Consider the following 22,855-nt stretch of genomic DNA (forward strand, 5'->3'; position numbering starts at 1 on the left):
GGCTCGGTGTCCGGCTGTGAGCAGGAGAAACGCTGTGTGAAGACTCCCACCACATCAACCGGCTGAACGCCCTTCACAAATATCCTACATAAAAGGTAAGAAGGTAAGTGTTTACAATGTGTACTTTATATGTGTATAATGTGCATACTCATGTGTGTTTACAATGTGTACTTTATATGTGTATAATGTGCATACTCATGTGTGTTTACAATGTGTACTTTATATGTGTATAATGTGAATACTCATGTGTGTTTACAATGTGTACTTTATATGTGTATAATGTGCATACTCATGTGTTTACAATATGTACTTTATATGTGTATAATGTGCATACTCATGTGTCTTTACAATGTGTACTTTATATGTGTATAATGTGCATACTCATGTGTGTTTACAATGTGTACTTTATATGTGTATAATGTGCATACTCGTGTGTTTACAATATGTACTTTATATGTATATAATGTGCATACTCATGTGTCTTTACAATGTGTACTTTATATGTGTATAATGTGCATACTCATGTGTGTCTGTCATGTGTACATATGTGTGTGTGTGTATATGTAGTGTGTGTATGTATGTATGTATATGTTACGTCCATGGCCGGGGATCGCCGTTCTGACTCACCCCCTGACGATCCCGGCCATGGACGCCTCTCTGCTCGGCGTCCTCCTCCCTCTGGCAGTCGCCGGCGCTGTCTTCCGGGCCCTCGCGCCGTTACCCGCAGGGCGCGCGCGCCCGCGCGTGCACGGTCTTAAAGGGCCAGTACGCGTCCAGCTGCCTGTAATCAGGTATTAGCCCAAATGGCTGCTGGACTATAAAAGGAGCTCTGCCCACTGGTTCCTTGCCTGAGTGTTGTTGTATTCCCTAGTCTGTCTTGCTAAAGGTCTCCCAGTGTTTTCCAGTTCCCAGTGTTGCCCGTTCCTCCTGCCTGTACCCTGTATCCCGTACTACCGTTACCAGCTGTAAAAGCCAAGTCGTGTCTTCCGCCGCATCCGCGGCATCACCTGCTGTTGTAAAAGTCAAGTCGTATCTTCCGCCGCATCCGCGGCGTCACCTGCTGTGAAAGCCAAGTCGTGTCTTCCGCCGCATTCGCGGCGTCACCTGCTGTGAAAGCCAAGTCGTGTCTTCCGCCGCATCCGCGGCGTCACCTGCTGTGAAAGCCAAGTCGTGATCCTGCCACTGTCTACCATTGCCTCAGGTACCCGTTTTGAACTATAGACATTGTTTTGTACCTAGTTGGCCAGCTGCTACCCCGCTACGCGGTACGGCCCAGTGGGTCCACACCCCGCCTCATGACAGTATATATATATATATATATATATATATATATAGCAACAAATCCAAAAGACAAGACAGCACTCCAAATTCAGTGATAGATAGGATCACTTTAATCACCCCTTGCAACGTTTCAACCCTACTCAATGGGGTCTTTCTCAAGCAAACAAGAACCTGTGCACCCGATACTAAAGAAAACGGTGCTGCTTCTACTTTGTTTTATATATATATATATATATATATATATATATATATATATATATATATAGTGTGTGTGTGTGTGTGTGTGTGTGTGTATATAGTGTGTGTGTGTGTGTATATATATATATATATATATATATATATATATATATATAATATACATATTGTGAGTCAGTGACAGGTAAAGTCATTGAGGGAAGGTACATTTCCCCTAGAATCCTGTCATATGTATCCTAGGCTCCAGGGAATGAGTAGTTCTTGCAATAGAAAGCTCTAGCCTTCCAATCCCGGCTTAAGGAAAAGCCGGAAAAAGGGCCTGGAGTTGGATTGGAGAAGAGCAGGGCGGGTTCCCCAATCCCTAGTCCATCTCTGTTTGTAGGACAAGGCTGCTGCTCAATTAGCTGCACCTGTAGCCTGTGTATAAAAAGGTGCAGACACAGTGTGTGGGAGTCTCACCCCTGACTCAGACTGGAGACTACTAAGGCTGGAGTAGCCTGTATTCTATGTGAGTAATGACCTGTGTTACTTTGTGTCCAGTGCCTGGTAGGAAGGCACTCGGTATAGTTAGATAATATCTTGTTTAGTTAGTGCTCAGACGAGCAGTATTTATTTTGTATTTTGCCTTGTTGTACAAGAGGCTGTTTCTTTGACAAGAATAAAAACACAGGCAAAGCCCTGTTATGACTTTTAATGCACGGTGTCCCTGTCTCTGGCTACAAAGAAACCGCTGTACCAACCTCTCCTGATGCTAAACCCTCACATATGGTGGCCGATGCGGGCGCGGTCTTAAAGAGACATACACCTATTTAAAAGGACTTTTGCGGCTCCAAGTGGAAAATCGTTGCTAGGGGCAACAACACAATTTTTTCTCCCCGAGAGTGCTTGGAAGTGTATGTCTTGGGTGAAGGCGGCAACAGGGCTAAAAGAGACTGTTAAAATGGATGAAATACTTAAACAGCTGATTCAGGCTAATATCAACCAGGGGAAGATAAGCACAGCTCTGCAAGAAGCCAGCGCGACTCAGCGAATGGTGTATGAGGAAGCCATGCGTGCACAGGCTGAAACCAATATTCTGCTGGGTGAAGCCCACAGACTGGCCTTAAAAGAACAGCAGCAAATTAATCGCTATTTGCAAGACCAAATTCAGGCCTCAGTGGAGAGGTCAGCGGGGCCTCATGGTTTGCGCCAAACCAGTCGTGCAGCGGTACAGACATCTCTGCAGAAGATGACATCCACCGACGACGTTGAGGCCTATCTCATGGTGTTTGAGCGAGTGGCAGAACGAGAGAAGTTACCTTCAGATCAGTGGGCAGCAGTGGTGGCACCTTTCCTAACCGGAGAGCCGCAAAAGGCGTACTTTGATCTCAATGAGCAGGATGCCAAGGATTACTCCAAGCTGAAGGGTGAGATCCTTGCCCGTCTGGGTGTCAATATGAATGTGCGTGCTCGACGGGTGCACAACTGGACTTTCGTGGAACACCTACCTGCGCGATCACAAATGTATGATCTTGTCCATCTTGCAAGGAAATGGCTACAGCCAGAGGAATCAACGCCTGCGCAGATCGTGGAGAGAGTGGTGCTTGATAAATACATCCGCTCCTTACCACCGAAGGTTCAGCGTTGGGTCGGTCAAGGAGATCCTACAGATGCGGAACAGCTGGTGAACCTGATTGAAAGGTACAGAGCTACTCAGGATCTACTCCAAGAAGTACCGCCTGGATGTTCTAACCCCAGGAACAGCAAATCGTGCGGAGCACCCGGTAAGACTGTTCCATTTACTAGAGGGGTGAGAAATGTCTTTAAGGGAGGTGGCTCAGAAGGGGAGCAGACGGAGGGAAGAAATCCCAGAGAGACACTGAAGGCCAGACCAGGGTCTCAAGTTGGGGACCAGGGCCGCATACAGTGCTGGCGGTGTTATGGACCTGGGCATATTGCTGCCAATTGTCCCCTGACTACTGAGCCAATGGAGTGTGATGCAGCAAGGCGAATATCCTTGTTTGCATGTCCTGTTTGTTCTGCTGAGACTGTTTACGAGACTGAGCAACAAATGTGTGTCGTAAAAGTGGAAGTGTGTACTGTGAGTGCCTTGCTGGATTCTGGGAGTCTGGTTACCCTGGTGCATGCCAGCCTGATAGACCCTGGAACATTCAGCGGACATAGTATCGGGGTCCTGTGCATACATGGGGACACTAAAGAATACCCCACCGCTTTGGTCACTCTAGAGACTTCCTGTGGAACCGCTTGCCATGAAGTGGGTGTGGTCAAGTCCCTGATGCACAGTGTGATCCTGGGGAGAGACTTCCCAGTGTTCTGGGACTTGTGGAGGAAGAAAGATGTAACCTCCACTGTAAATGTTAATGATGGTATTAATGTGTGCGCTGTGATTAGCCCAGAACCCTTTAACGAAGATGCTGAGGTGCCAGCAGTAGGGGTGACCACTGAGCCTGATAAATTTCCTCTGGCTGTTTTTGCTGGTGAAACAGATGAGCAGGAGGAAATTTCTGAGATACCAGAGTTAAATGTATCACGTAACAATTTTGGGACCGCTCAACTTAGCGATCCCACATTGGTAAAAGCCAGGGAAAATACTAAGGTATTAAATGGAGTGCCTCAACATCCAGGGGCTGATAAGGTGTTTCCACACATGGCGGTTAACCAGGATTTGCTGTATCGCATAGATAACGTACGTGGGGAGGTTGTTGAACAGCTGGTGATACCCCAACCATATCGTAGAACGGTGTTGGACCTGGCTCATAAAAACGTGCTGGGTGGACATCTAGGTTGCGAAAAGACCAGAGAGCGTATCTTACAACGATTCTTCTGGCCGGGGGTATATACGGAAGTTCAGAGGTATTGCGAGTCCTGCCCGGAGTGTCAGATAACGGCTCCTATGCCACATTTTAGGAGTACGCTGGTGCCTTTGCCTATCATTGGGATCCCTTTTGAAAGAATTGCCATGGATCTGGTCGGCCCTTTAGTCAAATCCTCTAGAGGACATCAATATATCCTAGTGGTGTTGGACTATGCCACACGCTACCCTGAGGCAGTCCCTTTGCGAAATTCCTCTTCAAAAGCCATTGCAAGAGAGTTTTTTTACATGTTTTCCCGTACTGGTTTACCTAAGGAAATCCTTACCGATCAGGGAACTCCCTTTATGTCCAAAATCACCAAGGAATTATGTAAACTGCTGAAAATTAAACACCTGCGTACCTCTATATATCACCCTCAAACTGATGGTCTTGTCGAAAGATTCAATAAGACATTAAAAGGCATGTTGAGGAGGGTGGTTAGTAAGGATGGGAAGGATTGGGACTGTCTTCTGCCCTATTTGATGTTCGCTGTACGTGAAGTTCCTCAATCATCCACAGGGTTTTCTCCTTTCGGACTTGTATACGGCAGACAACCCCGTGGTCTCCTGGACATAGCCAAGGAAACCTGGGAGCAAGAGTCCACACCTTATAGGAGTGTAATTGAGCATGTCACGTTGATGCAAGACCGAATCGCTGCGGTCATGCCGATAGTTAAGGAACACTTGGAGCAAGCTCAGGATGCTCAGAGCAAGGTGTATAACCGAACTGCTAAAGTTAGAAATTTTAACTCTGGTGATCGAGTGTTGGTCTTAGTGCCAACCGTAGAAAGCAAATTTCTTGCTAGATGGCAAGGGCCGTATGAGATAATTGAAAAGGTGGGGGATGTAAATTATAAAGTTTACCAACCAGGTAAAAGGAAGACAGTGCAGTTATACCATGTAAACTTAATTAAGCCATGGAAAGAAAGAGAGACCCTCGTGGCAGTAAGTACCCCCTATAGTCCTAACCCAGATATGTATGTGTCAGAATCCCTCGCAAAGCCACAGAAACAGGAGACAAAAGAGTTTGTGCAGAGAAACACAGACGTGTTTTCAGAACTGCCAGGACAGACCAGTATAATAAAACATGACACTGTGACCGAGCCTCAGGTTCGGGTCCACTTGAAACCCTACAGAGTCCCTGAAGCTCGTAGACAAGCCATATCTGAGGAGGTCAAGAAAATGCTAGACCTTGGGATTATTGAAGAGTCAAAAAGTGAATGGTCAAGTCCCATTGTATTGATTCCGAAACCAGATGGGTCATTGCGTTTCTGTAACGACTTCCGCAAGTTAAATGAGATGTCAAAGTTTGACGCATACCCAATGCCAAGAGTTGACGAGTTAATAGAAAGACTGGGCCATTCAAGGTATTTTTCAACACTTGATTTAACCAAAGGCTATTGGCAAGTACCCCTCACGGAGGGCGCCAAAGAGAAAACTGCGTTCATCACCCCGGATGGTCTGTTTCAATATATTTGTTTACCATTTGGGCTACATGGGGCTCCAGCGACCTTTCAAAGGTTAATGGACATAGTCCTCAAACCCCATCGTCGGTATGCTTCGGCATATCTGGACGACATTATAATTTTTATTGATGACTGGGAAAGCCACTTACCAAAAGTACAAGCAGTACTAAACTCCCTCAGAGCCGCGGGGTTAACAGCAAACCCAAAGAAATGTTCCTTAAGCTTGGAGGAAGCACGGTATCTGGGGTACATAATTGGGAGAGGGGTGATAAAGACACAGGTCAACAAAGTTGAGGCTATCCAAAACTGGCCCCAGCCCTCAACCAAAAAGCAGGTCAGAGCTTTTCTAGGAATTGTAGGTTATTACCGCAGGTTCATTCCAAACTTTGCCAGCACAGCAGCGCCCCTGACAGATCTTACCAAGGGAAGTAAGTCTGTCATGGTCAAGTGGGACACGAAGGCTGAAAGCGCCTTTCAAGAGTTGAAACTGGCCCTGTGTAACCAACCAGTCTTAGTCACTCCTGACTTCAAAAAGGAGTTTGCTGTCCAAACTGATGCTTCTAATGTGGGGCTCGGAGCAGTTCTGTCACAAGAGGTGGGTGGTGAGGAACATCCTGTGACCTATTTGAGCAGAAAACTTACCCCGGCTGAGAAAAACTATAGCATAGTTGAACGGGAGTGCTTGGCAATTAAGTGGGCACTTGAGTCCCTGAGATATTATTGATTGGGTCGTCGGTTTAGGTTGGTTACAGACCACTCTCCTCTTACGTGGATGTGTCAAGCTAAAGAGAGAAATGCAAGAGTTACACGGTGGTTTCTTACTTTGCAGAACTTCAAATATACTGTGGAACACAGAGCAGGAAAACTGCAGGGCAATGCTGACGCTTTGTCTAGGACACACTGCCTTGTAGCTAAATGTGTCCGATCCCACGGGCTCGAACAGAGGAAGAGGGTATGTGAGACAGTGACAGGTAAAGTCATTGAGGGAAGGTACATTTCCCCTAGAATCCTGTCATATGTATCCTAGGCTCCAGGGAATGAGTAGTTCTTGCAATAGAAAGCTCTAGCCTTCCAATCCCGGCTTAAGGAAAAGCCGGAAAAAGGGCCTGGAGTTGGATTGGAGAAGAGCAGGGCGGGTTCCCCAATCCCTAGTCCATCTCTGTTTGTAGGACAAGGCTGCTGCTCAATTAGCTGCACCTGTAGCCTGTGTATAAAAAGGTGCAGACACAGTGTGTGGGAGTCTCACCCCTGACTCAGACTGGAGACTACTAAGGCTGGAGTAGCCTGTATTCTATGTGAGTAAAGACCTGTGTTACTTTGTGTCCAGTGCCTGGTAGGAAGGCACTCGGTATAGTTAGATAATATCTTGTTTAGTTAGTGCTCAGACGAGCAGGATTTAAATTGTATTTTGCCTTGTTGTACAAGAGGCTGTTTCTTTGACAAGAATAAAAACACAGGCAAAGCCCTGTTATGACTTTTAATGCACGGTGTCCCTGTCTCTGGCTACAAAGAAACCGCTGTACCAACCTCTCCTGATGCTAAACCCTCACAATATATATGCATACAAACATATATATATATATATGTGTGTGTGTGTATGTATGCATGTGTGTGTGTGTGTATATATATATATATATATATATATATATATGTGTGTGTGTGTGTGTGTGTGTATATAATATATATATTTCAGCAGCAATTCCACAGAAACAAGCAGAAATTCCGCTGCAGAAAATGGTGCGTATTTTGCTGCGTTTTTCTCAATGTTGGGAGATGGTGACATCTCCTCTGAAAAAACGCAGCAATTCTGTCCACTTTCCGCAGCAGGAATTGACATGCTGCAGTACGAGAAATACACACCGCAGGACAAAATGTCTGGTCGGAAATTTTACGCAGCGTCTGGATGAGATTTGGTAAATCTCATTCACTTTACCACTACTGTATTCTGCGTATTTTCCGGGCGGAAAATACGCAGCAATTCCGTTAAGTGTGGACAAGCCCTAATACAGTAGCAGCAGAGTAGAATAGATGTGAACAATTCTCATCCACACGCTGCGTAAATGATAATTGGGGAAAAAAAAGCTCAGAAATTGACCTGTGGTGCGGTTTTTTATTCCGCAGCATGTCAATTGTATTTGCGTAAACGCTGCTCATTTGTTTCGGGTTTCCCCCATTTAATTCAATGGGGAGGTAAAACCCGCAACAAATAACAGATGTTCTGTAAAAACGCAATTTAGAAAAAATAAAAATCTTATACTTGCCCAGAATTCAGTTTCTTAGTCCGGGCCGGCCTCCTGGGATGATGTTTCACCCCATGTGACCGCTGCAGCCAATCACAGACTGCAGCAGTCATATGGGATCAAATGTCATCCCAGGGCTGCACTGTAGCGACGCTGTGTAGCTCTATATACAAAGGGGGAGCGCTGTGTGGCACTATATATAAGGAAGGGAGCGCTGTGTGGCACTATATATAAGGAAGGGAGCGCTGTGTGGCACTATATACAAGTGCTGTGTGGCTCTATAGGGGGCTTTGTGATGCTATCTATAGGGGGCTGTGTGACGCCCTCTACAGGGGGTTGTGTGTGTGGCGCTATCTACAGGGGGTTGTGTGTGTGGCGCTATCTACAGATGTGTGTGTGTGTGTGTGTGTGTGGCGCTATCTACAGAGGGGTGTGTGTGGCGCTATCTACAGAGGGGTGTGTGTGGTGCTATCTACAGGGGGTGTGTGTGTGGCGCTGTCTACATGGGGGGTTGACGCTATCTACAGGGGGCACTGTGTATGTGGTGCTTTTCTTTACAGTGTGTGACACAATTATATTCAGGGGCGCAGTGTATGGTGATATTATATTTAAGGGCTGCAGAAATGGGTCATAGCCAGGAGAAGTCGTCATGTGCTCTGGACCGGATGGAGAAGAAAAGAGGAAAAAAAAACACTACCATCTGAGACGTCGTCACCTGTGAGTCCCCTTTCTTGACATGTTTATTATAGGAAATCCTTGTATTCCACATAACGTCTTTGTGCAGTCCAGGACTGATAGAAAAATTGGTGTTACCAATCCCCTTGTCAGGAGGACGTGTCCCTACACAGTGTGATCCTGTCAGTATGTAGGGACACAGCCCTATGAAAGGGGACTCGTAACACCCATTTGTTAATGCTTGTGCAAAAAGGTAGTGTTAGCAATAGTTACGGCGCGGCAGGGTGGCGGTGGAGAAGGGGGGCCCAAATTTGGGTAACAGCTAACAGCCCAGGGCCCATTGTCTTCTTAATCCGCTACTGCTCCAGGGGGACATCCCTGATTTCACTACTGCCCTGTATTCGCCATCTATCTCTTTTCCAGATTGGCCATTCTATCCTTCACTACCGCAGAGGGTGTCTCGCAGAAACTCACGGAACAACAATCCTCCAATTATGCCAAGACGTAGAAGATACAAGCTTCCTGCATTTCCTGACCCTGCCTCTATGGAACCCTGAATTTTCATATTCGCTATATCTTAATCCCTCATTCTGACTCCTCCACTCACCCAGAGAACTCTGACGCTTCAGTTTCTGATTTGGGATCATATCACAAATCTACTATATATGTTGGATTATGCCTATTACTGAGACTGCTGGACGCTTCGTCTATGCATCAGCTGGCCGTGCGCCAGTCATGCTCCAGTTTCTCGCCCGGTTCTATGTTTTCCTTTACAGGGTCAACTTTATGACTTTTAACCCGTATTGCTGAATGTCTGCATTGTTTATTCTCTCACGGGCCTTCCTTTCAGTTTGCCATCTCGTCTCACTGGATTGAACACCAACTAGATACGGTTTATGACTTACTTACTGCTTTATATGTGATGTTGATGTTACTTCTCTGTTTTGATCCTCATTTTGATGCGATTCCCCTCTGGGGTCCTCCGATCCTGTCTACCTTTTGATGGGCTTGGTCGGTCGCTCTCAGGAGTGGGATTCTAATTTATTTACCGTAGGGGACATGTACATCTTGATCTGATATTTTTATTTACAGTGAGTCTTGCTGTTAGAGAATGCCAAGATGTTAATGCATCTATTGCCCAATGCTGTTTTTAATATATAGGGAACAGCTGCTGGGTGACACCTGTGGGGGGATGGTGTATGTTGGGGGGGGGGGGCCTTATGCCGCCCCCTATCACATACACACAAGGGTCTCAATAGCGACATGTGCATATCATATGCGTATCCCCATAATTTAATCATTAGAGATATGGCTTGGTTCTGTTCCTTTTTGTCCTTGACGCTTCCCTCGGGAGTGAGTTATATATACAGCAGATAGATATTTCTAATTATCATGAGACTTGTATGTATCATATTTCTCTATTAGCTAGTGCTGAGGTTCAGTCCAGTCATCTTATGCGGTCTCTGATTTTCACTTCTAGTAAACTTATGACATGTCTCATATCCCTCCTTATACTTTTATCTAATTGTGCCTGATATCCTCCTGAGTATCAGTATTGCTTGCCGGTGTTTTTCCTGTTATATATACAGTGTGCCATGCTGCTAGCAATTGCCAAGGTGGAGATTCATTTAATATTTGTACACATATTGGTCTCCTCTGATACATATGCACTCATTGTAGATAACATATTTGACCAGTATCCCCAGATTATTTTTATTGTAAATACTATTCGGTTGTGTTTGCTGTTTTGTCTTTGCCGCTCCCCTTGGGGGGCATTTATGCATGCATTTGATGTATCATGGTCCACTACTCTCTAATGCTGGGGCGCAGACCAATCAACATATGGAACTTCTCATTAGGTTACTGATTTAACTTTCTAATGAATTTAATTTCCGCTTCAGTCCCCACCCTTATGTTATTATATCATTGTATTACCATGTTTCATATCCTCCTGGGGTGAGCAACTTTGACTAATAGTATTTTAAATTTATTAGTCTGACACAGTTATTTCAATAGCTTCCCTGAAGTTTTACTACTGTTCTATATTTTACAATATACATTTGGCTGGAATGTATCAGGTGTCTTAGCTCCCCTTAGGAAGAGACCACTTGATCTTCTCCTATGGACTTCTCTCATTAGCAGCTATGTCTGAAATAGCTTTGAGCTTTCTCCTTAATAGTTTTTCTTTTTTTAAATTAATATGTGTCATTTCCATTTTGCTATCGGGCGAATAGATGTTAGTTGGGAATATTTTCCTTCCATTACCCAATCGACCCCATGCCTAATGTGTTCATCCAAATACTCTTTAATATTTCTCTTTCCCCCTGAACTTAGTAGTTTTGGGGTAGAAACACAGTCTGTGGTCATTCAATTTTCTCTCCAGTATTTCTTCTGTAAAGGTTTTCTTCCCCCTTATATTTTTTTTTTCTCCTCCCCTTCCCAGATGGCATTCTTGAAACTTTATTCTTTAAACATCCGTGGCTTTAATATGCCAGAGAAACACTCTCAGGCCCTGTATCATATGCATAAACAATGTGTTCACATCTTACACCTTCAGGAGACTCATTTTAAAACTGACCATGTTCCAGCCATGAACCATAGATATTATACGCAGGAGTTTCATAGTACTAACCCTGAGGCTAAATCTAGAGGAGTGGGTATTGCTATCCATAAACCCCTTTCAGCCTCCATCATCGCAACACACTACAACCCTCAGGGGCATTTTCTATTCTTGAAACTCTGTATCTCTGAGAGATTATTCACTGTTGCTAATTCATATCTACCTAATCATGACCAGGCACGTGTTTGCAGAGGTTATCTTACTGAGCTGTCTAGATTTGCAGAGGATTTTCTGATCACAGTGGGGGATCTGAATTTGACCCGTGAATTTGAGTATTGGATTCCTCATCGGGCAGGTCCCCTATTGCTACCTCCGAACTTCTTGCTCTTAAATCTAAGCTCTTCGCTTTACAGCTGGTGGACATCTGGCAAATCCTTAATCCCCAGGTGAGAGACCATACTTTTTATTCTCCGGTTGTTCCTCATCAGCCATCATTTGCTATCTTGGGCCCCTGAATCTCGGTTTGGCCCTATGATTTGGGCAGACCACATGCCTGTCTTTCTCTCCCTCACCTTCCTGGACGCTATACCGAGAGAATGCCACTGAAAGTTGCTATCAAGAGCTCCATATCTGAATTTCTTGACCACCATGTTTCAGATTCTACTCCCCTTCCAGTTCAGTGGGGGGCATTAAAGAGCATCCCATGTAGCACCTACATACAACAGGGTGCACGATTAAAAAAAGTAAAGGTCTTTGCTAATAAACATCTACTGTCTCAGATCCAGGACTTGGATTCGAAAAATAAACAGTCCCAACATTCTCAGACATTAGCTGATTTGATGGAAGCTCAGAATTCACTGTGTGGCCTTCTTGACCAAGCACATGCCTCCTATTGAGATCGCAATCGCCACTACATCTACGAACATTCGAATAAATGTGGTAAGGCCTTGGCTAGGTCTCTCCATACTTGAGCTTCCCACTCATTTAATCCCATGATTAAAGCGACATCTGGTGAACCGCGTCATAAATCGGAGGAGATTGTGAATGTTTTGAGAGATTATTATCACTCCCTCTAAAATCTTAGGGGACGCTTGGCAGATATGTCGCCTACTGAACTCCAACAGAAAATCGATGTATACCTTTCTGACACAGCCTTACAGGTTCTAGATACACAGGAGACCTCCTCCTTAAGTGAGGCTTTCTGAGATTCAGAAGTAAATACTGTAAGTAAATCTTCCCCAGCAGGTAAATGCCCAGGCGGATTTCCGACATCTTCTACAAAGCTTTACTTCCAGTTTGTTCCTTTCATGACCAGGGTCTTGAACTCTGTATCCACTACGACCTCATTCACTCCACAAACATGAAGGCGACTATTACAGTTATCCCAAAATCCGGAAAGGATCCCTCTATATGCGCAAATTTTAACCCAATTTCACTAATTAATGTAGATGATAAACACTTTGCAAAAGCTATTGCTAATTGGTTAACTACTCTCCTTCCGCGAGTTATACACTCTAATCGAACGGGATTTGTCCTTCATTGAGAGGCTTGACAACACTAATAAAACCATCTTGTTAATGTGAAGAAAATATAAATTCCTACATTTCTGGTGTCGGTGACTGTAGAGAAAGCTTTTGACCGAGTTCACCGGACGCTCCTGACGTCAGCCCTTAACCAGTTGGGAATTGGCCCCATTATATTGGAACGGATCCTGGTCTTCCTCTGCAGACACTCAGTTATGCCAGGTGATGTCAGATGATGGACGACTTGCCTCTTTTTCAGAACTTCAGGGGACCTATCCTGGGAGGACTCTCTCCTGGTTGGAATATGCTCAACTTTCAACCTTCCTCCGTTGTACCTTGCCGGGAGGGCTTAAATTGACCACAAATACTACATTTGAATCTATATTGCTTCAATTGTCCATGCCTGGCCCGAGAAATCTCTACGCTCTATACCCTCCTCTTCCATACGTCAATGTAGTCTGTTGGCAGCGGAGTGGGATAGAATTTTTCTTTTAACTCTGCATGCATACGGCATGTCGTGCTCAGGAAAATAACTTTCAGATATTAACTAGGTGGTACCGCTGCCATCTTATACAAATTTTACTCTGAAGTGTCAGACATACGTTGGCGTTGCGGTATGGAGACTGGAACGATGCTTCATACCGTATTTGGTGGTCCTGCTCAGTTTTGCAAACTTTCTGGCAGGCTATTTTTGACATCTACGCCCAGGTTGTGGGACCTGCTGTAGTGCTCACTCCTCAGATTGCACTTTTGTCTTTGATCGCTGGTCCCCTATCAGGCATAAAAAAGGGACTTCTTATACACTTCTTGACTGCTGCTCGAACTGTCATTCCTAGACATTGGAAGTCCACTGAGCCTACCACGATTGGAGAATGGGTGGTTGAGATGGATCTTTTTCATAGAATGGAATGTCTGATGGCGGATGATCATGATTACTCTGATTGAGTCATGCTTCTTTGACTTTCATGTTTGTATTTTTAAAATCAGGTCCACACTTTGCTGCTTGATTAGGTTGAGACTTGTTTCTCCCACATTTTAGCATATGTGATGTTCTCTGGCTTGTGACTTCCACCTGGTATTGGGATTATTACGCTTATTCCCCCCCCCCCCCCTACCCTTCATATATATAATCTTTCCCAATTTTTTTTTCTCTTGCCCCCCCCCTTCTTTCTAATTTATATAGCACAGCTATGCTACAAATTACCTTAATATTATAGCAGTTATGTGTGCCAATTTATGCTGTGTGATATATGTATCACCTTCTGAATGCTTATGTTTGTTCAAAAGTTTATTGTTGGATACATTCTCCTGCTTATTTGTATATTGTTTATGTTTGTAATCTTACCATTATTGACATTTAAATATTCTGATATGTATGTATTTGTTTCTATCTTTTGTCATTTGGAAACTCATTTAATAATAAAAATCAGATTACGTAAAAAATAAATTAATCCCAAAACCTGATTTGTGCCACAATGCTGCAAGAAATCATGACTGCGTATGTTACCTGCAACCCCTGGTTTTTGTTAATTTTCTACGTTTCTGTGCACCATCTATAACATGCAAAATCTGCTGCTGCTGGTTCTGGATCACACAGAAGCTTCTGCCAGTACAATGTGTGGTGGTGCCGCTGCCCTCAGTTCCCACATTACATTGCGGCCAGACTCAGGAGCAGGCACATCACTTACTGCCTAAACCTTATGCCTCTGACAATAACGCCATGTGAGAGAGATAAAGGCCGTCATAAATTGCCGATATACGAGCAGTAAGTACTTTGGCTGGACCACAGGAGCCCACACACTGCAAAGGGCTGGAAGAAATCCGTATACACAGAAAATAGAAAAGTATACGGAATTTACATAAAAATAGTCAGCAGGAAATTTGTTTACTGGTGGAATACTGGTAAGCAATAAGGGATGTACAGGTAAATATATTGCTATCAAAATTAATTAATACAATATATTATAGGCTAATAGATCTGCTAACGTTCAGCTCAAATTTAGGGAGACAAAATTAAATGATAGTGACCCTTTAACCAAAGCAAAGACATTTTAAAGTTGTTTGTTACAAATAGCTTGACAATGCCGGTGAGGACAATAATAGGATCTACAAAAAAATAAAATTCTTACAAATAAAATGAATAATCAAGGACACAGTCTAGTTTATGCCTTAAGGATGCAGTGATTTTTTGTTTTTCCCCATCTCCATATTCCGAAAGCTTTTTAACTTCTCTTTTGACGTAACCGTATAAAGGCCTGTTTTTTTTGCGGGATGTGTTTTATTTTGCAATGGAATCATTTGGGGGTACATATAATTCTACAACTTTTATTCATGTTTTGGGGGGCATAATGAAAAAAAAAAACACAAGTATTTTTACCACTGTTTTCTTGCAATTACTTTTTAAGGCGTTCACTGTGTGATTATAAATGACACGTTATCTTTCTTCTGTAGGCCATTACAATTACGGCAATATCAAATTTTACAGCAGAGTTTTCACAATAGCTGAATGGTTCCAGACCACTGATATAATATACATTTAAAGGGTTTATGCATTCCTTTTTATGATATCTTACATTGGCATAAACATTAGTCTTGTTCACAGAAAATGAAAATGTGCAAGATAGTACAGAAACCTATGCTCCAGGCATAGTTAAAATCAGGCCCAGTAAGTATGGGGGATGGTTGTCTCACAGTGACTGTTTGTAAGAGGAGCTGACAGAGGGAAGCCAAGCCAGGAATGATTGAATACATACAGTCCTGTAGGCTCTGTCCTTCGACCACTGATAGATATATAAAACCCAAGGGCACTAATATGGATGGCAGAAAGTAGCTTCTTCTTGAGACAGAAACTGAAGTACAAAAACTAAATCACAAATGGTCCAGCCCTGCTTTGAATCAATATGCCATTAAATATAAATTGGTAAATGCAACTGAAGATGATCCTTGTTAGAAAATGTGTTTGTGGTCAAGCCTTTCAAGAAGAGCTTGCTCCTTTGTACTATTTCCCATACAAAGCCGTTTGTATTATTATTATTATTATTATTATTAACACAGTCTATGTAAAAGTGGATTATCAGATCAACCTGGGAAATTGGTTGGAGAGTAATTGGGTGATGGAATAAAGCCAGCTTCAAGATCATAATCTTGAAACTCCTTTATATGCTGCCAACATATTGAGACATATGCTGATCTTTTTAAAGGGAATGTGCAACCTTAGTTTTTGACTAATTCAACCATTCAAACCTTTAAAGAGGCTCTGTCACCACATTATAAGTGGCCTATATTGTACATGATGTGATCGGCGCTGTAATGTAGATTACAGCAGTTTTTTATTTAGAAAAACGATCATTTTTTAAAGAGTTATGACCTATATTAGCTTTATGCTAATGAGTTTCTCAATGGACAACTGGGCGTGTTATACTATATGACCAAGTGGGCGTTGTACAGAGGAGTGTATGACACTGACCAATCAGCGTCATACACTTCTCTCCATTCATTTACACTGCAGATAGCGATATAGCTATATCGCTATTTGCAGTCACATAAACACACTATAACGCTACTCATGTGTCATGACAATGAATATACATTACCCCCAGCCAGGACGTCATGTGTATTCATTCTCCTGACCACTTCTGTAGCATCTCTGTGAGTTACAGCATAGCAGGCGTAGTCTCGCGAGATTACGCTGTAAGCTGTCATTCACAGCGAGATCTCGCTGTGCTGTGCTGTAAATCACAGAGACACTACAGAAGTGGTCAGGAGAATGAATACACATGATGTCCTGGCTGGAGGTAATGTATATTCATTGTCATGACACATGAGTAGCGTTATAGTGTGTTTATGTGACTGCACATAGCGATATAGCTATATCGTTATCTGAAGTGTAAATGAATGGAGAGAAGTGTATGACGATGAGTGGTCAGCGTCATACACTCCTCTGTACAACGCCCACTTGGTCATATAGTAAAAACGCCCAGTTGTCCAGTGAGAAACTCATTAGCATAAAGCTAATATAGGTCATAACTAAATAAAAAACACTGCTGTAATCTACATCACAGCGCCAATCACATCATCTACAATATAGGCCACTTATAATGTGGTGACAGAGCCTCTTTAAAATGCCTTTCATATGGGAACCAACACAGAGATCAGTTTATTGACATGGGTCTGGATTCCGACACCCCCAGCGAATAACTGATGTTGTCTGGGGAGTCCACGGTCAGCCAAAGTTTTCTCCTGAAGCACGAGTAATGTAGTATTACATGGCGGCCATTCAGATTAATGTCTGTCCATGTGATACATGGATAGCTTGTGTCTCCCAGAGGATTCTGGCAGAAAACAACTCAGTGGCTCACATTCGCTATGACTGGTGTATTTATGCCAATCAAAGTTTAGGAGATGGTTGGAGCTACTGAGCATTTTGATCTCTTAGGCCCCATGCACGCGACCGTATTTTTGTCCACCCGTAAATACTGGCGTAAATACGGGTCCTTGGTCACACGTATTCGACCCGTATTGCACCAGTATTTACGGGCAAGTTTTTGGTTGCAAAATTGCACTGCACTAATCGGCAACCCTTCTCTCTATCAGTGCAGGATAGAGAGAAGGGACAGCCCTTTCCGTAATAAAAGTAAAAGAAATTCATACTTACCTGGCCGTTGTCTTGGTGACACGTCCCTCTCTTGACATCCAGTCCGACCTCCCTGGATGACGCGGCATCACATGTGACCGCTGCAGCCAGTGATTGGCTGCAGCAGTCACATGGGCTTTAACGTCATCCCAGGAGGCCGGACTGCAGGAAGAAGCAGGGAGTTCTGGGTAAGTATGAACGTCTTTTTTTTTTTCTTACAGCTTTATCTATATTGTGATCGGTAGCCACTGTCCAGGGTGCTGAAACAGTTACTGCCGATCGTTTAACTCTTTCAGCACCCTGGACAGTGACTATTTACTGATGTCGCCTAGCAACGCTCCCGTAATTATGGGTGCACACACGAAGTCACCCGTAATTACGGGAGCCCCATAAACTTCTATGGGCTGCCCGTGCCGTAATTACGGCCTGAAATAGGACATGTTCTATCTTTTTCAACGGCACGGGCACCTTCCCGTAAGCATACGGGGAGGTACCCGTGGCCAATAGAAGTCTACGGGCCCGTAATTACGGGCCGTAATTACGGGAGTTTTTACGGTCGTGTGCATGGGGCCTAAAACAGCAAAAATAAAATCTATGCCAGAAATTAGCACCATTTTCACTTAGTTTATTTAATAAACGTGGCCTAAACTGAGTCTGACTGGAGACCATGCCCTCTTTTCTTGTCACGTTTAAAATTTGAAGAGTCATGAAATGTCACATTTTTTTGGAGAAAATTTGGTGCACTTGACAATACACCTTTTTAAAAGTCACATTTTATGCCAGAAACAGATGCTTATTTTATGTTGTGTATTTTGGAGCGTATTTTTATAAATTTGTCAGATACAATTCTAAGATGTAAACGCAAAATAAACTGACATGCTGCTGGATTTTAAAGTCTGCACCACTGGTCAATTTAGGTGCAGAAAAATTCCACAACCTGTAGATGAGATTGCTTGAAGTCTCATTTACTTTGCTGGTACTGTATTACGCTGCAGATTTGCCACAGGAAATCTATGCGGCAAATCCGTGCGTAATACGCATCATGTGCATGTGGCCTTAAATTGTCTATCGTCCATAATATGATCCTAAGTAATTTGCCTTCAGCATTATGAGGTATTACCTTTTATTGTAATGCTGATCACTCATGATAATGACTGCTGACCTTGGCTTACTGTACACGGCACAGACTATTGTGTAGCTCAGTGGCTAGTGTACAAACTGCAATATTTCAGGATTTTTTAATATCGTTAGTGACATGAAAAATAAAAAAAAAAACACAAATATATTCAATATAAAAACTTTATTCAAACAATGGGTCATCCATATCGTTTGTATAAGTCCATGCCCTCTTCCATGCTTTTCTTCACTGTACATATAAAGGATAGGTGATCAGTTTAGATTTCTGATTCTAGTAACCAGCATGAAATATGATAATATCAATGGCACACGGCATCTCTTCTTTGCTCTTATAATTGCAGAAAAACCATCAACAGTTTAGGCTGTTTCACCTCCTTCATCAGGGTGGGATTATTTTGACCAGACACAGTAATAGTTACCCAATGATATCAAATTGTTATAGGAATGTGTAGCGTCCATGGCCACGGGCCATCAGGTTTACTCACCTCCCGACGCCCGCAGCCATGGATCCATGAGCGCTGGTCCCCGTCTCCTTCCTAGGAGACGCCAGCGCTCACTTACGCTCCGTTCGGCTGAGTCCCGTAGGGTGCGCACGCACACTCGTGACCGGCCTTAAAGGGCCAGTGCGCGCACAGCAGGAAATCATCATCATCAACGGCCCATGATTTGCTGGTCTATAAGAAGGCCCCAGCCCTTCTGATCCTTGCCTGAGCATTGTTAGTTTATCCCAGTCTGTCTTTCAAATGGTTTTCCCGTTCCAGTTGTTACCCGTGCCCTGTTACCTGTTTCTGTATCCCGTACTGTTCTTGATTAACAGGAAAAGAAAGGAAGATCGCCAGCAGGCGACAAGCCCAATTTCCCAACTACCAAAATGATTGAAATAAACTTTATTAGCTACGTATAGCAAGACAGACCACATAAACACATTTTAAAATTCTCACTACCTAGGACCGGACAGAAGGTAGTTTGCCTGTAAGGTACAGGCATTCAATAGGTATTGGTAAGGAACGTATTCCTAGGTTCAGCAAGTTAGATTTTTAAATTGGCTAGGTAGATAGTAGGTCCGGTCAATGGTAGGTATTAAAATATAATTAGAAGCCACCCGACATGTTTCGCTAGCAAGTAGCGTCCTCAGGGGTACATTAGCCCCGTGTACCCCTGAGGACGCCAGCAGGCGACCTTCCTTTCTTTTCCTGTTAATCATTATCGTGCCTGCCAACTACCTGGGGTCCCCCCTTTTCTTTCTTGTGTCCGTACTGTTCTTGTCACTGGGCCTACCAGTGTTGGACACGTGTCTACTGCACCTGCTGTCGTTTGCCACGTCCCGTGTCTTCTGCCACGTCCAGTGTCTTCTGCCGCATCCAGTGTCGTCTGCCGCGTCCAGTGTCGTCTGCCACGTCCAGTGTCTTCTGCCACATCAGATACTGCCAGCCGAGTCTGGCGCTGCCTGCTGCACCGGCCTCCATCCGTGCTGAAGCCACAGCCACTGTCTGGACTAGTTCAGGTACCCAAGCATTACTATCTACTATTGACTTTCATATAGACTGTGACCTCGTCAGCTGACTCTCCACTACGGCGGAGTGGCCTAGTGGGTCCACATACCCTGTGACCGTGCCAGAATGTTTTACAAGTAATTTTGTATATGACCTCAGCGTGCCCATGTTCAAGCTGATGACTGGAATTAATTGGCTATTACCAGGAGGTCTCCAGCTACATTAAAATACAGCTGATGTACTCCACCAGTGAAGAAATCTAACAAGCTCATGTCACTACAGTTGTGTTCCTTCTCAAATAGATACTGGTACCAAATATTTAAATAGAAATGAGGCAGCGACTTACTACTTAGAGTGGTTGTCCTGACACGGACTACTGATGTCTTATCAGTATATGATTGGTGGGTGTCTGACACCTGGAACCCGCACCGATCAGCTGCACGGCAGGGTCCAGGCACCAGACGTCCATGTTGGAAGCAGATGCCTCTGATTATGTAATAGCGGCCGAGCTGCAGTACTGCAGCTCTGCTCCTATTCAAGTGAATAGGAGCAGAGTTGCTTTTCTGCAGCACGGCCGCTATGCTATGTACGGAGCCATCTGCTTCCGGCTCTGAATACTGCATACCCTGCATAGCATCCGGCACCCGGAGGCAGCCAGAGCAGCTGATCGGTGCGGGGTCCAGGTGTCAGACCCTCACCAATCATATACAGATGACCTATTCTGTGGATAGGTTATCACTTGTCCGTGCCTGGACAACCCCTTTAAGTAAAATAAGGACCTCAAGGTGTCTGAAGATAACCTCAAATACCACTGTGTCAAAAACAGCAGGGAGGTGGGATTAAGACATTTTAGTGGGACAACGGTTGTTATTATTAATCATAAAATATTATAGGATTATCAATACTACAGCTTATGATAATGGGTTTAACAATTCTTGGAGGGCACAATCTTATAAAATTTATTTGTGCCAGTGTTCTAACATTTTAGAATTTATACATTTTCTTAATAAAGTGGTGCTGCCATAGCTCCATCTTCCAACTACATGTCTACTGACCTTGTCTGTAACATGCAATCAGCCAGTCCTCGCTGGACTAGATAGCGCCAAACAGGTGGTGATGGAACGTGGAGTGACATGTTAAATCAATACATAACCATCCAGTGATGTTGTTAACAGGCATTGTCATTAAAGACAGGGTGTTTGTGGCAGTTAATAGGTAAAATAGCTGTCCCGTGAGGGCTTCAAAGGCCATCCTGTCACTGTAACACTAATTGCGTCACATTACAACTTTGTGTGCAGCCACAAAACAATTTAATGCATGTAAGAACTAGTTTACAGAAATGCCAAATGCTGATGTACCAGACTTAAGTTCTGCCATGCTTTAAGATCAGCTATGTGAAAATAAACTTAAGTGTGTAACATTTCTGAGAACTGTTTTTCAGGTACATTAGTGTTACTGGAACTTGAATGGAAAAATAATTTAGATGTGAGTCTGTATTCCTCAGTGAACATTATTTATTTGTGCAGACTGCCAGACTGAAAATTTCTTCTGAATGACAATATATCTTGAAATGATCTGTATCTTCATGTAGTTTGTAAGTCTCCCATGCTTGCCTTCTCTATGCATATATTAGATAGGTTCAGATTTATGATCCTAGTATCTCGCCTGAAGTCAGACTAGTGGCCCATCCTCTGACTACATTTCCCATCTCATCCTTTGGCTTGTCATATCCTTAGCGCTTCCCTTGTGACCACTTTTGGCTCCATTCCTGACTAGGCTGCAGTCAGGGCCGTATTTGCCACTAGGCACTGAGAGTGCAGTGCCCAGGGCATCCAGCACGGGGCAGCAACGTTTTTTAAAATAAAAAACTTAACATGTGACCTGACCGGCCAGCCACAGGTAACTCACAGGGCAGGAGGGGGTTGTGCGCTTCACCAGCTGTGAGCAGCTGTGGCCAATCTGAGAACTGTGGGTGTGTCTTAGACTCAGTCTAAGAAGCGCTGTGGGGGAACCCATGGCAAAGCAGGACAGGAGGGCACCGCAGCAGGTCAGGTAAGTACTAGTACATGTTCTGTGTTATGTAATGTTATATAATTGTGCTATTTTTAATAGTAGGCCAATGACCCAGGGATAACCTGGGACCACGTGATGTAAATTAACCAATGACCGCTTAGAGCTGTCCCTGCTTAGTTTACTGTCACAGACCCAGGAAGGCAAGTATGATAATTATGATAATGGTTTTGCTTTTTTACTTATTAATGTTACTAATGGTTTTTGTTTTGTTTTACAGGTTCGGTCGTTGGACTACGTCGGATTCGAGGAGTACTTTGATGACGGAGTTTTTATTTTCAATAAATTGGTTAACGAGGGTTGTTTGGATGGGGATTTTATTTCAATAAAAAAAAAATTCTGAGTGTCTGTGGCTTTTTTAACTTTATTACTACTGCCTTAGTAATGGTGGTTGTCTGATATTCACTGTCCATTACTAAGGCGGGGTTTAGTGTTAGCCGGTGAAGAGGCTAACACTAACCCCCCATTATTACTGGGTGCCGGGAAGTGCCAGGTATGATCCAGTACCCGACCATCTGAAGTGATGGTCGGGCACTGGGGCGGCCGCCGGCTGATACTATTAGGCTGGGAAAGCCCAAAACAAATGGGATTTCCGACCCTGGTAATGCTAGGCTGCTGCTGCTTTATTGTATCTAGCTAGTTATGAAAAATAGGGGGGACCCCACATCGTTTTTTTAAAATAAATAATTGAAAAAAACAACATGGGTTCCCCCCATTTTTTCATAACCAGC

This window comes from Rhinoderma darwinii, chromosome 5 (assembly GCF_050947455.1).
Source record: "Rhinoderma darwinii isolate aRhiDar2 chromosome 5, aRhiDar2.hap1, whole genome shotgun sequence".
Classification (NCBI taxonomy): domain Eukaryota; kingdom Metazoa; phylum Chordata; class Amphibia; order Anura; family Rhinodermatidae; genus Rhinoderma; species Rhinoderma darwinii.